Source organism: Taudactylus pleione, unplaced genomic scaffold (genome assembly GCF_031769625.1).
Source record: "Taudactylus pleione unplaced genomic scaffold, aTauple2 ptg000336l, whole genome shotgun sequence".
NCBI classification, from domain to species: Eukaryota; Metazoa; Chordata; class Amphibia; order Anura; family Myobatrachidae; genus Taudactylus; species Taudactylus pleione.
This window is the reverse complement of record NW_028284737.1, coordinates 7,836,445-7,852,172: the sequence shown is the minus strand read 5'-3', so window position 1 is coordinate 7,852,172 and position 15,728 is coordinate 7,836,445.

The window sequence follows — 15,728 nt, the reverse complement described above, 5'->3', positions numbered from 1 at the left end:
AGGTGGGACAGCAGGACAGTCCTTGAAATGTGGGGCGAAAGAAGAACAGTTGGGGTGTATGACGTGAGTAGAGGAGGGTATTATGCCAGTGGCGTAACTAAGGTATTTGGAGCCCAGGGAAAATTGTCATAACTGGGGTATTTGAAGCCCAGGGCAAATTGAAAAATGGAGCCTCCCCACAGCGCGTGTCAAGGCGCGCGCTGTGAAAAATAGGCGTGGTCACTGAAAAATGGGGCATGTCAACATTACACACACACCCCTTTCTTGTCACTCTGGGAACATTCCTTACCATTCCATATGCTCCTTAATGCCCCAGTAGTAGTGCCTCTCTTGCAATGCCCGCTGTAGTAGTGCCCCTTATCTCAATGTCCCCAGTAGCAGTGCCCCATGTAGAAGTGCCCTTTATACAGTGCCTCAGTAGTGCCCTATTCCCCCTTATGCAGACCTCCAGTATTGTCCCTTATATAATACCCCCAGTATGCAGTGCTCCCAGTAGTGGTCCCTCTTATGCAAGCCCCCAGTAATGCCCTTTATACAGTACCCTCAGTAGTGGTCCCCCTTATGCAGGATCCCAGTAGTGGTCCCCCTTATGCAGGCCCCCAGTAGTGCCCTTTATAAAGTGTCCCCAGTAGTGATCCCCCATATGCTGTGCCCCTTATACAGTGCCCCCAGTAGTGGTCTCCTTTATGAAGGCCCCCAGCAGTGATCCCCATTATGAGTTGCCCCTTATACAGTGCGTTCCGTTGTGCATAAATCACAGACAGACAGACATACACACACACACACACACACACACACACACACACACACACACACACGCATAACACTGACTTGACTTACCTGAATCCCTGCTCCTGCCGTGCCTGCTGCTGTTTGCTCCTCCGTGCTCTCGCTGGGTCCTGCTCGGTACTATGGGAGAGACGTCATAACATCTCTCCCATCACCCACTGCAGGAGCTGGAAGGCGGAGCTCTTGAGTGAGCTCCAGCCCGGCTCTGGCAGTGGGCACAGTAGCCAGTGAGAGTCTGTCTGACTCTCATTTGCTGCTGAAACACACACATCACTGCCGGGTAGTACAAGTGTACTATCCAGCGCTGGCAGCGATGTGTGTGTAGTGCACTCACTGCGGTCTGCACTACACTAGCTGACTAGGGCGGGCCTGTCCCGTGGCTGGTGGCACCCCACCACGCCGCCGGTCCCCCAGCGTCCAGGGCATTAACCCCAGCGGCCCTGCCCTAGTTAAGCCACTGTATTATGCATTATGCAACAGAGCAGATAAAGAAAATTAAAAATTTGAAAAAAAGGCACTAGTACATTAGAAATCGACATGCATGTCAAAAAGTCATAAAGACTAAATAAATTCTTGAATAACCATTACAGGCAGGTCCAATGCGCAGTAGCGGTGGTCTGGAAAGTAAAGCTCGAAGTCACAAATCAATGTCCACAGAATCCTGGTACAAGGCTGATAGTCATATGGGCTTCCAATGAAGAAAATCCACAGATATTGAACTTCCAAATAAAGTGCAGAGATAGGTAGGTAAGGGTGCTGGTAGTGCCTGGTTCCTGGTAATACACCAACGAGTTTCACTGCTCCCCTGGCAGCTTTTTGACCACTCCTGAGAGACTCACAGAGGTAATATTTGTCCATATAGGAGGGTCCTAACGGTGAGGACTATATGTGCTCAGTCCCCTATTGGATTTTCATCCTAGGCTGATTGCCTCTTAGGGCATTACCAAGAGAACTGAACATTTATTCCATGGTGCATTATATCGTGTAGTGCCTGTAATGGTTATTCAAGAATTTATTTAGTCTTTATGACTTTTTGACATGCATGTCGATTTCTAATGTACTAGTGCCTTTTTTTCAAATTTTTAATAATTTTTTTTCATGATTTTTTCTTACTTGCAAGTATTGTCTATAAATGTTTGACATTCAAAGTCATTTCACCTTTTATGCTTTTATGTGTTTGTGATATCATTCAATAAATAAGTCAAGCTTTAGCGCTGCTTTTTATCCTTAGTTTCTAGCTCTTCCAAGGGAGTAACTACCCCTTTTTCCAGCAGCTGCTCAGAGAGACAACCCTGTCAGCGCCGGCGTTATTTCCATTTGTCTACTAGAGCAGATAAAGAGCTGATAACTAGTAAACACAGTTTTGTGGTTAAAATCTGCTATGTGACAACATTTATTTTCAATATTATCTAGCCCCAAAGAATGTAATTTTAAACTTTTCTGACCCGTTTATCAAAATATTTAGGTGTCTCTGCTGTAGTAAAAGTGATACTATTTAGTTCTCATGCCCAAATGACTGCTGTGTTTCTGCTATTGGAACAAGAATACCACTTATATTATAGATACTCACGATGGTGATGTTAGGGACATTGAAGTGTCCCAGGCAATGCTACATAGAGTGCATCATGCTTAACATGCACAGTACCAATGCACTTGCCTAGCAGCTAAGTATTCCTAGACATCAGATTCCTCAGTTGGCTTATTATCCCAATGATACAAATAATGTTATACGTCAATAAACGTAATAAATATAGGGTATAAAATGTAATTCTATTCTAATGATAACAGAATAATATCAGGTGGGAAATGTAATAGTGCTACTTTGAAAATGTGCAAAAAACATTCGACTTTGCTTTTGCTGTATGTAATTGAGTGCGAGATGGTGCAAATTTGCATGAAACTCGCTTCAACCCTTCTTGTCACGTCCAAAGTCGCATCTAGATGTTTTCCCTTTTAAATCATAGAACTCGTATGATGTAATAGGCTGCAAGTTTAAAACTCGCACAAAACTAGTTTTAAAAAACCGCAAATTAATCAAGTTTAGCCTGAGCAGCAGCGCAGAAGCCTGGTATTGGCTGACTGTTCATTGGCTGAGAGAGACGAGCCCCCAGCTCTCTCAGCCAATAAACGCTTCCCTCATAGACTTCAATGGTGGGAACGAATTGAATAACCCTGCGGTTCCCAGCATTGAAGTCTATGGGGGAATTGTTTATTGGCTGAGAGAATCGGGGGCTCACCTCTCTCATCCAATGACCGGTCAGCCCACACATTTCTATGGAAAAGGTCGCAGCTGACCCACCATTTGGTACTGTAAGTACTGTCCTTAGAGTTTGTTTTTATTTTACCAAGACCCTGGGTGCCTACATGAACCAAAGAGGACCTGAACCAAAGAGTGGGTGAGTATGAACAGACCGGCATAAGGGTAAAGGTATGTAGTGTGAGTACGTGTGAGTTTGAGTGAGTGAATGAATGAGTGAGTGTATGTGTAATAAAATAATACAACCTAAGGTGTGTGTGTCTTCTCATTATTTCTTTTACAGAGAGGTAAGAGGTACCAAGCGGGCCCTTAATGCCCCGCAGGCTGGTATTTGTGGATCTCCAAGTACCAGCATGTGGGGGAAGCTTGCTGGGACCTCTAGTTCTCCTGTAAGAGACAAAATTAGTTTATATCTATTATTTAACACAAGCAACCCGCATCCACTGTCCAGGGATATGGGGGATAGACCAGGCTTCAACCACAGCCAGGGTCACCTTGAAGAGGGGGACCTCTTTATTGAGGGGCCCCACCTCCCGAGGGATCCCCTACCTGGGCTGAATAGTGAATGGTGCTAAATACTTTGGCCAGGGAAACCCATAAAGCAAATCTCCCGGCTGCAGCATTACATCCCTGCTAGTTAGAGCCCAGTGCTGGTTGTGGATAACAAGGGGGTCCATACTCATTTTGACCCCCGTATTTCTAGGACTGGCTCACAGAGCCTGGTGCTTGTTGATGAAAATACGGGAGACCCTTACCTTTTTTTTTTTCCCCTGAATTTTCACAACCAAGGCTGGCTTACACAGCCCGATGCTGGGTGTGCTTTTCGGGGGGACCCCACAGATTTTTTTTTTTAACACTTTCCTACACTTTTTGCACACAGAAGCCTGCACTGATCTCACTGATCTGTGCAGGCTTCTGCTAAACTCACATCTTGTGATGAAACTTGCATTGTAATTTGCACACAGAAAAACTTGCATTTACTCACATTTCTATCACACTAGCACACTACAATTTGCAAGCTATTGCATTGTGAAACTTTAAGTACAAACTCGCATCATAGTCACTGCGAATTGATGCGAGTGCATAGTTGTACATAAACTCGGACTCTATTACATTTCCCCCCATATCTTCGTGGCCGGTGATTGACAATACAGTAATCAGCTTTTATGAAAGTCTATTTTAGTTGAGGGCTTCCATTATCAAAGCAATTTAATATGGTTAGGGAAAGTTTTGGTCATTCCATATGTACATACGCTAATGCCATTCAGGGGAACATACTACTGGGAGATGCCATTTACATGATGCCTTTGTGTCAATTCTTTGCCCTCAATATTCAAATCATGGGACAAAATTTCACGTGTGGACAATTTCCACTCTTTCTATTAGAAACACATGGCGTATTTGTCTTAACCTATAAATAGCTATTGAATAAATGGAAAGAGTTTTCTATTTTTTCCTAGGAACAATAAACAAATACGTAAGCCTAAGGGATAAGAACATATGTACTTTTGAATCCAAGTAGCCAACATACAGTAATTAATAAGGGCTGTTATTAACACATATTAGTAGTGTTTAAAAAAAATAGCCATTAGTAAATATCTAATTCTGAGGTGCAAAATATTTTTATTTATTTTGAACTAGATTTGCACAAAAATTAAATAAACATTGATTTCTACTCTGGAAAACAAATTGTGGAAAATGTAACATTATATTTTTCAAAATAGGCCAGTTTCCTCCAACTTGGCAGAGAAGAAAATAAATTTGTATTCAGAACGTTTCATCTCACCCTGATAAGTCACTTGTGAGAAGTCCCGGAATGTATCTAAGTCTGCCATTATCCAGTTCTCACCATGCTTGTTTATACTCACTTATAAGCAGCTCATCATCTGTCTCACAGATTTCCATGCAGTGTTTGTTTTTCATGTGCCCAGTTTGAAAAGGAAATGCAAATATTAGATCACAACACAGTAAAGGATTTCAAAAGTTAAAGTTGATTTATAAAACAAAGCAAGATAATAGTAACCTGTTTTGCTATTAGAGCTGGATTAGGATTTCGGGAGGCATGGGGCACTTAAGTCCCCATACAGCAAGTCACGGACTTACCTGTCCTCAGACACTCAAAACTCCTCACACACTCTTCACGTTCTATGTGCGCTGCCCACCACCTTCTAACTATAAAAAAGTTTGAGGATGGTGTCAAGACTCTGAGTCTGTGCAACGCCAGTTTGTCTCTAAGGGCTCTATTTACTACAATCCGCATATTGAATGCGGATTGTAGTGTGATATTACCGAGTGAATTCGCATTGCGAATTCAGGCAATATCACAGGGATTTACTATAAATCCCTTGCAGGGACAGAGCTTGCGATAAAGCTCTGTCCCTGCGGATCCCATCCGCACTCTAGTCGCGGTATTTTCAGAAAAGATACCGCGACTAAGAGCCCGCGCATGCGCCGACCGACCACCGCTACTACCCCCCCACCAACGCTAAGCCCCGCCCCCGGCGCTAAGCCCCGCCCCCAACAATCGCGGACCCCCGCGACCCCCCCCCTTCATTACACTTACCTGCATCCTCCTGGCCTCCGGTGATCTTCTCCGGGCTTCCCGATCAGGTGATCTCCCATACTGCACTGGGGCACGATCACCTGATGACCGGGCCCCAGTGTACTATGGGAGACCAGCTGACCGGAGAGGAGCCATCACCGGAGGCCCGATCACCGGTCCCTGGATTCAGGTAAGGAAAAAAAAATGTTTAATTTTTTTTTTCTATTTTTTACAGCAATCAGCTTGCGGTCTCCTTAGACCACACAGCTGATTACTGGTACCGGCTCCCGCCTCTGCTCTCCCCGTTAGAGCAGAGTGGGAGCCCGGTAACTGGGGGAGACCCTGGATAACGCCACCTCCAGGTGGCGTTATTATCACAGGGCTTCCCCCGGTATTTTTTTACAATTTATTTTTAGTAACTGTGGTCGGATCACATTTCCCATTACAATTATGGGAAATGCAATCTGCTTTACTAATAATAAGTGATACTTAGGGGTTGGAGTAGAATTTTACTAATTCTACTCCAGTTGCCCTGTAATAACTACAGGTGAAACTAAAATAATGTGAAAAGGGTGTGAAAACACCCTTTTTCACTTTATTTTAGTAAAAATAATGTTAATAAATAGAGCCCTAAGTGAAGTGTAGAGCAACAACAGTCTAATTAATGGTGCTTTAGAGGGCACCCTGGGAGCCTGTGCGGCTTAATCTTAAATTCAGGGGGTGATGGGTGAAGAACAATCTCTATGTTAGACTCAGAGAGGTTAGTGGAACCCAGGGTATAATGTGCCCCTGTGCATCCCTCCCCTTAAATCCACCTTTGCTTGTTATTCTAGTTCACCCATTATTGTTGCGGAAAGAATGCCCATAAAGCAAGATTAGAATTCTGAGGAGGAAATATTAATTTTGTGCTTCACATTAGAATCTAAGACAAAATGGTGTTTTATACTGTTGTTTCTTAATATATATTCTAGCAAAGGGAGCCTGCATGCCTCAGTCTATTCGATACTACTCAACATCCCAAAGCCCTCTCTGTCCCACCCTGCCCTCTTTTTATCCTAGGATCTGCCCTTTCTGTAATACAAAACAGGCAGATCAGCTTTATACACCATTTTAAATGGTAGCGAGAGATAGTGTCCCTATCCCTGTCTCACACTAGTCCAAAAGCATTTAGCACAGGGGCGTATCTATAATGGGTGCTGGGTGTGCGGGGAACACGGGCCCCTGGGTCCAGGGGGACCCCGCACTGCACACCGTGCACCCATAATATTACTTACCTACGTCGGTGCGGGGTCCGGCTCTGTAAAACGACTGGAAAATGGCCGCGGTGGGCATTTTCCCATCGTTTGCGCATATACAGTACAGGGAAAATGCTCTGTGCATACACTATAGACTCTGGGCACACTCTAGTGCCCAGAGTCTATAGCTCAGTGCGCTGCCGGGCGCTGGGCGGAGAGGAGGGGGCCCGTGTCGGAAACTGCACACGGGCCCCTCCTCTCTAGAAACGCCCCTGATTTAGCATTATTTGTAAGCAAACTGTGCAAGTGCCGCACCATGTATATGCATTTTGATGGAGGGTTAGTGTGCGTCTGGTTCTCTCTGTTTGTGAAATAGGCATGCCTGAGTGTATACTATGCAGCTACTTTATGAACTCATGTAATACTGTACATTCATTAAGTACAGTATGTAGCCAGAATCCCATGCTATAACTAGCCCTGAGTGTACCGAGGGGACGGCAGTTTCTGATGGATATCTTACACTTAGCATGGTGCAGGGGTAAGTGCCGGTACTAATGATGATGGACAGAAAAAGCAGTGGGCAGTGCAAATATGCTCATGAAGCCTTACGGATACTCGCATTGGCATTACATACTAAATCTGGACTTGTGACCACATCAGTCTTAGGGGTAAATTTACTAAGCTGAGAGTTTGGGAGAGTTTGCAAACTCTGGAGAGTTTGGGCACTTTTTCCCACTCTCAAATTTACTAATGTCAAACTCGGGAGAGAGATCTCTTTTGCTACGGGAAAATACCGGAGAGTTAGCAAACACTCTTCAATTCACCATCGGCAAAATTTGAGAACCTTTTCACTGGTCAAGATAGGATTCTGGAATTTACCAAGCAGAGAGTTTCTAAACTCTCATGAGATGGGAAAACTCCCCTGTAAAAACTTGTGAAAAAAAATACACCTGTCTGTGACCTGAGAGTTTGGCAGAAACATACACAGATCACTCTGATCCATGTATGTTTCTGCCTGTAAATATAGAAAATAAATGTAAATATCAGAAAAAAAAATGACATAAGGTCCCCCTTCCTAAAGCTTAACCAGCCCCAGGCTTGCCAGCCTGTCCTGGTTTCTAAGATTACAGGGAACAAAATGTGTATGGTTCCCCCGTAATTTAGAAACCAACACCAGGCTGCAGGGAAAGTCCTGAATTTAAATATATGGGAGAAAAAAATTGTGTAAGGTCCCTATTGTATTTTACAGTGGGACTACAGGTGCCAGCATGCTGCCCTTTGGCACTTGTGGAACTACAAGTACCAGCAGACGGGCGGCACCTGTACCCCCACTGTAAAATAAATAGTTAAATAAAGACAAAACACACACACCGATTATTAAAAAAAAAAATGATAAGCTGTTTTTGCTTTTTTATTATCCTATTCTTTTTGGAAAGAAAACCCAATGTTGTGTATTTCATACGAATATATGTTTTCTAAGAAACCTAGGTAGAAAAATGAACTGTGTAGGAGCGGTTTTCTGCACTCACTACAAGATGCAGAATTATCTCACACCTAACCTCTCCACCTTCGTGGTATTTTAAAGCAATATTGAATCTCACATAATATTAAGCTGTAAATTTCACTGGCTTCTCAGCAGAATAGATGCTTTTGATGGAGACAGACTGGCTGGAGCTAATGCAGTTATCTTAAGTTACTCCTCAATTATTATACTAGCCCTCTGAGATTTTCAGAGCCATGATATCAGTGCTTGCTGTTTGGTCATAGTTTATAGGTCAATTCAAATTGACCTATGATTTTCTTTGTCCAGTAACAGCTATGGTGATATCGGTTAGGAAGTAGCCTTAGGATAAATGATGGGATTGTTCTTTATGCAAGATGTTTACAAATAAATCATCTGACATAATATTTGTTCTTTTTTGTAAAAGCCATTACACTGCTGTGTATTTGCCATATGTATATAATGTCTGTTCTCGCCGCTGCTGTGAACTCATCTTGGCATTGTTATCTGTGCATCATACTTTTTAATTTTTGTCCAGAAAGCTAATTAAATAAGAGCATCAAACACATTTCTGGGGACATCTGCTGCCTTTTAATTGGGAATAGAAAATCTTAGTGACTATATTCGTGAATCACACAAATATAAAACAGTAAATCAACAACTATAATATATACAGTCTGCACTGATGATAGCTAATACTAACAGTCTTGCATATTAAAGATTATGGGAGACTGTTAGAACTAACCTATTTGTTGTCCTTTTGCTGTAAGTTTTCATTTAATGTTTCAATTAGGGTTGGCGTTACCTTTACGGGCAGGCAGTCACCTGGGGGCGCTGATATTTTGCGGTTGCCTAAAAAACTGGACAGCATGCCTAGCATTTAGGGGCATATAATTTAGGGACTTGATAATTAGAATTTCTTATTGCCGCTATTTGCAGCAATAAGAAATTCACATTTGCCCGAATGTATCAAAAATCACATGCAAGGACAGGGGCTCTGAAACAAGTCTGCCCCACAGATGTGTAAAGATGGCAAATGATCACAAAAGCAAGCGTTTCCCTTGTACTTCAGGAACTGGGGCTGTTCTACGAGGGGGTGACACCAAAATGCCGGCTCTTCCTTAGTGACAGGGAGCCGGACGCTGCACACTAACATCACAGGGCAGATCCCGGTTCCCAATCACTGAGAAGGAACCTTCAGGGCAGGGAGAGTCTCTGGGGGCAGCCCAGCATCTCTAGGAGAGTTGGGCACGGCTCCAGAGTGAGGCCACGCCCCTCCCAGTAAGGCCACGCAGGGGGTTGACTTGCCGCACTGGGTATCACATGTGCGGCAGTCATTAAGCCCTCTTACAGTAATTTTTGCTAAATAGTAGCCCACAGGCTACTATAGGGTAACGCCATCCAGGAATGATCCATTATGGCCAAACTTGGTAAACCTGACAGCTTCGCAGGGGCTGCGGCTGCTGTTGGAAACGGAGGGAATGCCTTCATACATTTTGGGGATCCTTAACTTTTCCAAGTATCCCCAGAAAACAGGTGTTAGTGTTTTCATATTTATCCCTGCAACACCACACCCCCTTTGTATTTAAATGAAACACACACCCTTTGTCATTGGCTGAGAGGAGAAGGTGTGTTCATTTTTTACGTTAACTTTTTTTTTCTTCTTACTGTACCTTGAGCATTATTGCTACCGGCTGCTAGACAGACTGGGAGGCTGGTTAGAGAAGCAAACAAGTAGCATCACAGGAAGTGATGACACTTATATACCCCCTTCAGTTTGCTGACCCCAGACTTGCACCACGCAAGATAAGAAGCAGAAGTGGAGCCAGGAGGGACCTCCTTCCAGTGATCCTTCCAGGACCAGAAGATCAGTAGCCGAGTGCAAATTACATACTGGAATAAAAATTCACATTTTAATTATACAGAAATGCAGGACATTTTCTATTCAATTTTGTTGACATTTATGGAAACCCCAGTTTATGACACCAATAGCATAAAGAAAATCATAGAATAAGTAATGATCAGACAGGATTCATGTTTGGCATGTACAGCCATGGTCAGAAGTTTTGAGAATGACACAAGTATTGGTTTTCACAAAGTCTGCTGCTTCAGTTTTTATGATGGCAATTTGCATATACTACAGAATGTCATGAAGAGTGATCAGATGAATTGCAATTAATTGCAAAGTGCCTCTTTGCCATGACAATGAACTTAGGGCCTGATTCAGACCTGCTCGCAAGCGGGTTGATGGCTGGGCAGTGCGCACATGCCGCGTGCGCACTGCGCGTGCCTTGGAGCGAGCGAGAAATGACTCGCTCAGGGGCTCACAGCAAAATGGGGTGGCTGTCGATGTTGATCGACTGCTCGCCCCGTTTTGTAGGCGGTGAGGGAGGGGTGGTGGCTGGCCAAATGGAGGCGTTCCCAAAGGAATGCCTGCTGTTTGAGGACGGCCCTACTGACATCACGAGTGATGTCAGTAGTTGAGCTTCCTGCTCTATTAGAGCAGGAAGCTCACTGGGGCTTACAGGAACGAGACCCTACCATAAGGGTCTCGTCGCAAGCCCGATGGTCGCGACCATCGCGACCATCACCTGGCCGCTCGCAAAAGCTGTGGGTGGTCACCCACAGATTAGCAAGCGGCCAGGAGGCCAGATTGAAAAAAAAACATGCCGCCCTGATTCAGAGCGAGCGCTCACGAAGAGCGTCTGGCTCTGAATCAGGGCCTTAATCCCAAAAACAACATTTCCACTGCATTTCGGCCCTGCCACAAAAGAACCAGCTGACATCATGTCAGTGATTCTTTCATTGACACAGGTGAGAGTGTTGATGATGACAAAGCTGGAGATCACTCTGTCATGCTGATTGAGTTAGAAATTAGAATAACTGACTGGAAGTTTTAAAAGGAGGGTGGATCTTGAAATCATTGTTCTTCCTCTGTTAACCATGGTTACCTGCAAGGAAATACATGCAGTCATCATTGCTTTGCACATAAAGAGCTTCACAGGCAAGGATATTGCTGCTATATGAATGGGCCTCAGACTGCTGCTAGTAAGATTGCACCTAAATCAACCATTTATCGGATCATCAAGAACTTCAAGGAGAGAGGTTCAATAGTTGTGAAGAAGGCTTCAGGGTGCCCAAGAACGTCCAGCAAGCACCAGGACCATCTCCTAAAGTTGATTCAGCTGCAGGATCAGGGCACCACCAGTGCAGAGCTTGCTCGGGAATGGCAGCAGGCAGGTATGAGTGCATCGCACAGTGAGAAGAAGACTTTTGGAGGATGGCCTGGTGTCAAGGAGGTCAGCAAAGAAGCCACTTCTCTCCAGGAAAAACATCAGCGACAGACTGATATTCTGCAAAAGGTACAGGGATTGGACTGCTGCGGACTGGGGTAAAGTTATTTTCTCTGATGAATGCCCTTTAAGATTGTTTGGGGCATTTGGAAAAATACTTGTCCAGAGAAGGAAAGTGGAGTGCTAACATCAGTCCTGTGTCATGCCAACAGTAAAGCATCCTGGGACCATTCATGTGTGGGGTTGCTTCTCAGCCAAGGGAGTGGTCTAACTCACAATTTTGCAGAAAGAAACCAGCCATGAATAAAGAATGGTACCAAAACATCCTCCAAGAGCAACTTCTCCCAAACCATCCAAGAACAGTTTGGTGATGAACAATGCCTTTTCCAGCATGATGGAGCACTTTGCCATAAGGCAAAAGTGATAACTAAGAGGCTCGGGGAACAAAACATCAAAATTTTGGGTTCATGGCCAGGAAACTCCCCAGACCTTAATCCCATTGAGAATTTGTGGTCAATCCTCAAGAGGCGGGTGGACAAGCAAAAGCCCACAAATTCTGGCAAACTCCACACATTGATTAGGCAGGAATGAGCGGCCATCAGTTAGTATGTGGCCCAGAAGTTGATTGACAGCATGCCAGAGCGATTTGCAGAGGTCTTGAAAAAGAAGGGTCTTTGCATAAACTTAATGTAATTATCAATAAAAGCCTTTGCTAGAAAAAGTCCGGTGCTGGTTCTGGATAATACATGGGGCCCTACGCATTTTTGCCCCCTGTATTTCCAGGACTGGATCAGAGCCCAGTGCTGGTTGCTCAAAGTACGGGGGACCCCTACGTCATTTGTCCCCCATATTTTGGCAACCAGGGCTGGTTCTGACTAGCCCGTTGCTGGTTGTGCTTAAGTATGGGGGACCCCTATGATGTTTGTCCCCCCGTATTTTGCACAACCAGCACTGGGTCCCTAAAGCCCGGGGCTGGTTGCTCTTTTGGGGTAGGGGTCATGCCGTTTTTTTTTACACAGGTTTTCTTTTTCTTTTTACAGACAGATGCATGCATCACGGATATCCCTGATCCTTGCAAGCATCTGTCTGCTATCCTGCACAATATCCTGCATCTTTAGATCGTGCATTGTGTCCTGGAGTACTGGGGACCTGCTGGGGAGAGCTCATGGAAAATTGCTCACAATATCGCATCGTGAACACATTGCGTAGTGTGTAGGGACCTTCACAAGTGGCTGTGCTAGCAAAGTGACTGTGTATAGGGGGCACACTGCACACTGATGTATGCTGCGCTATACTCTGCTGATTAAAGTGTTGAGACTCACAAGTGCCTGTGTGTACAAAAAAAAAGTTTATAAAAGTAAAAAAAAACTTTCAAGAAAATTAAAAGTTTAAAAAAAAATGTATTTTTTGGTGCTGTACCCCACTGTGTATACAAGCACCATAACTCAATTGAGCAATAGCCATCTGTGTGTACAATCACCGTGAATCCTTGGGCAATAGCCCTCTGTGTGTATAAGCACCGTGACTCCTTGGGCAAAAGCCCTCTGTGTATATAAGCACTGTGGGGTAAATTTACTAAATGGCGATTTGGCATTTTGAGTGATTTGAGGTGCGATTTTCATTCGATTTTGCTTTTGGGTATTTACTAAAGGCCAAATCGAATGTAAAATCGGACTTCAAATCGAATTTTGAGTCAAATCGGCCTCAAATCAACCATCGGAAAAACATTGGTACTTTTACATAGCCCAACACACAAAACCCTTATCTACTATCATTTGATTTCAAATCGACCTCAAAATCGGACTTCAAATCGAACTTCAAATCCCCAATACAATAGATCTGCTTCATGCTTTCGATTTGAGCATGAGCAGGTCGGATTGACACAGATACATGCAGACATCAGTGAGATGCCTGCATGTATCTGACTGAATAAAGTATTTAAACAGTTAAAATTAAGAATAAAATTGACGTGACCTCACTTTTTTTTTTTTTAATTTTAACTCTTTAAACACTTTTTCAAGGCAGATACATGCACTGATGTCTGCATGTATCTGTGTGAGAACGAACTGCTCATGCTGAAAGTGAAAGCATGAAGCAGTTCTAACGTGTCGGGGATTTGCAGTTCATTTTGAAAGGTGATTTGCCGTTCGATTTGGACATGAACATGCTAAATCTAACAGCAAATCACTGTTCAAAACTGACACAAATCGAATTTGTTTTGCAAATCGCTAAACAAATCGAATAATAGTAAATGCAGTGAAAAAACGGTTTTCACTGCATTCGATTTGAGTCGATTTGAGAAGAGGTAAATCACTCCTCAAATCGACCTGCAAATCGACCTTTAGTAAATTTACCCCTGTGACTCAGTTGAGCAATAGCCCTCTGTGTGTAAAAGCATTGTGAATCCTTGGGCAATAGCCCTCTGTGTGTATAAGCACTGTGACTCCTTGGGCCGTAGCCCTCTGCGTATACAAGCACCATGACTCCTTGGGCCTTAGCCCTCTGTGTGTCCATAACACACAAGTACTGTGACTCAGTAGTGAGTGGCAGTGAGTGGCAATGTTTCATAGATGTGCTTTAAACTGCGGTGTCTGTTGCTTAGTAACCATCCAGCTCACTGCAGCCTTTGGCCAATAATGGTGAAAACAATATTGTATGCTGTGAGGTGGTATAAATTGACTGTAAATGACTTGAAATTAATGTTATTGGGGTTAATAATACTCTAGGACCAAAAAAAAATGCCCAAATTATGTGATTTTAGCTTTTTTTGAAAATTTTTGTAAAAAAATCCAAATCCAAAACCAGTCACGGCAGGTTTTGGTAAATCCAAATCCAAAGCCATATGATGAATCAGAACCAAATCCAAATCCAAATCCAGCAAAAATGGTCCGGCGCACATCCCTACTACTAACACCGCGCACAAAATCTGTTGCCCTGTTGAGATCTTACCTAGACCTAGTGAATTATTATTACAGCTTTCTACATCAAATGTCAAAGGTCTTCCAACCATTGAATGCACTTTTACAGAGATTTGGGGACTTATTTAATACGTTGTATAATACGGTACGAGCTGCAGCCACTGTGGGAACTCCTGTGAGTCTTCTCGTATTTTTAAAGCTGCAATCACTTTAAAGGCAAAACCAGCTTGGTTTTGCCTTTAAAATGATTGCCTCTTTAAAAATACAGGAAGACTCATAGAAGTTCCTGCTGCGGCTTCAACTCGTAACCTATTACATAAACCAATCTCCTATTTTATATATATAAATATATATATACACAATACATGCAAAGGTGCTAAATGCATGTCCTTTCTCATGCCTCCAACCGCCGGGCGCGGCGGGTTGATGATGTCATCAAGCTGCATGTAATGCAAGGCAATGTGGGGATGTAACTAAGGACGCTGAGGAATCCTCCTGTCTGATCATTAGTCTCCTGACAATGTTCCCCGGCACCACGACTAGAGGGGGTAGAATGTACACAAAATATCATATGTGCAAAATACCACAAAATTCATACAGCATAATAAGGTAGTGAGAAATTCAATCCAAATATAAAAATTACCATGCATGTGTAAAAAAAACAAACAAAATATCTCTTGATAAAATAGGAACATGGTTGGCTAATGGCATGTAAACATCTACTAACTAGAAAGATATAAATCATCCCTTATTTACCAGGTACTAAGGCCCTCATTCAGAGCCGTACGCTCTGAGCAGAGCGCACGCTCTGAATGAGGGCCGGCCTCCATGAAAATGGAGCGTCCTTCTGGACGCTCGTATAGCTGTGGGTCACCACCCACAGGCTATACGAGCGTGCATTTTGATGGCCGCGATGGTCGAGACAGCATTGACAGCACGCCCCCTTTGATCGGACACAACGAGCGAAGGACTTTCCTTCGCTCGTCGCGTCTGGCGCATGCGCACGACGGAGCTCCCTCCGTCGTGCGCATGCTCAGTCCAGAACATCGACCCACTTGCGAGCGGACAGCCGCTCGCGAGTGGGTCTGAATCAGGCCCTAAGTTTTCAATATGTCCCACAAAAGGAGAGAAGAGTCCAGCAAAACAATACCCATACCTAATTTGCATCTATCCTCCTTCGCAGAAAAGATCAG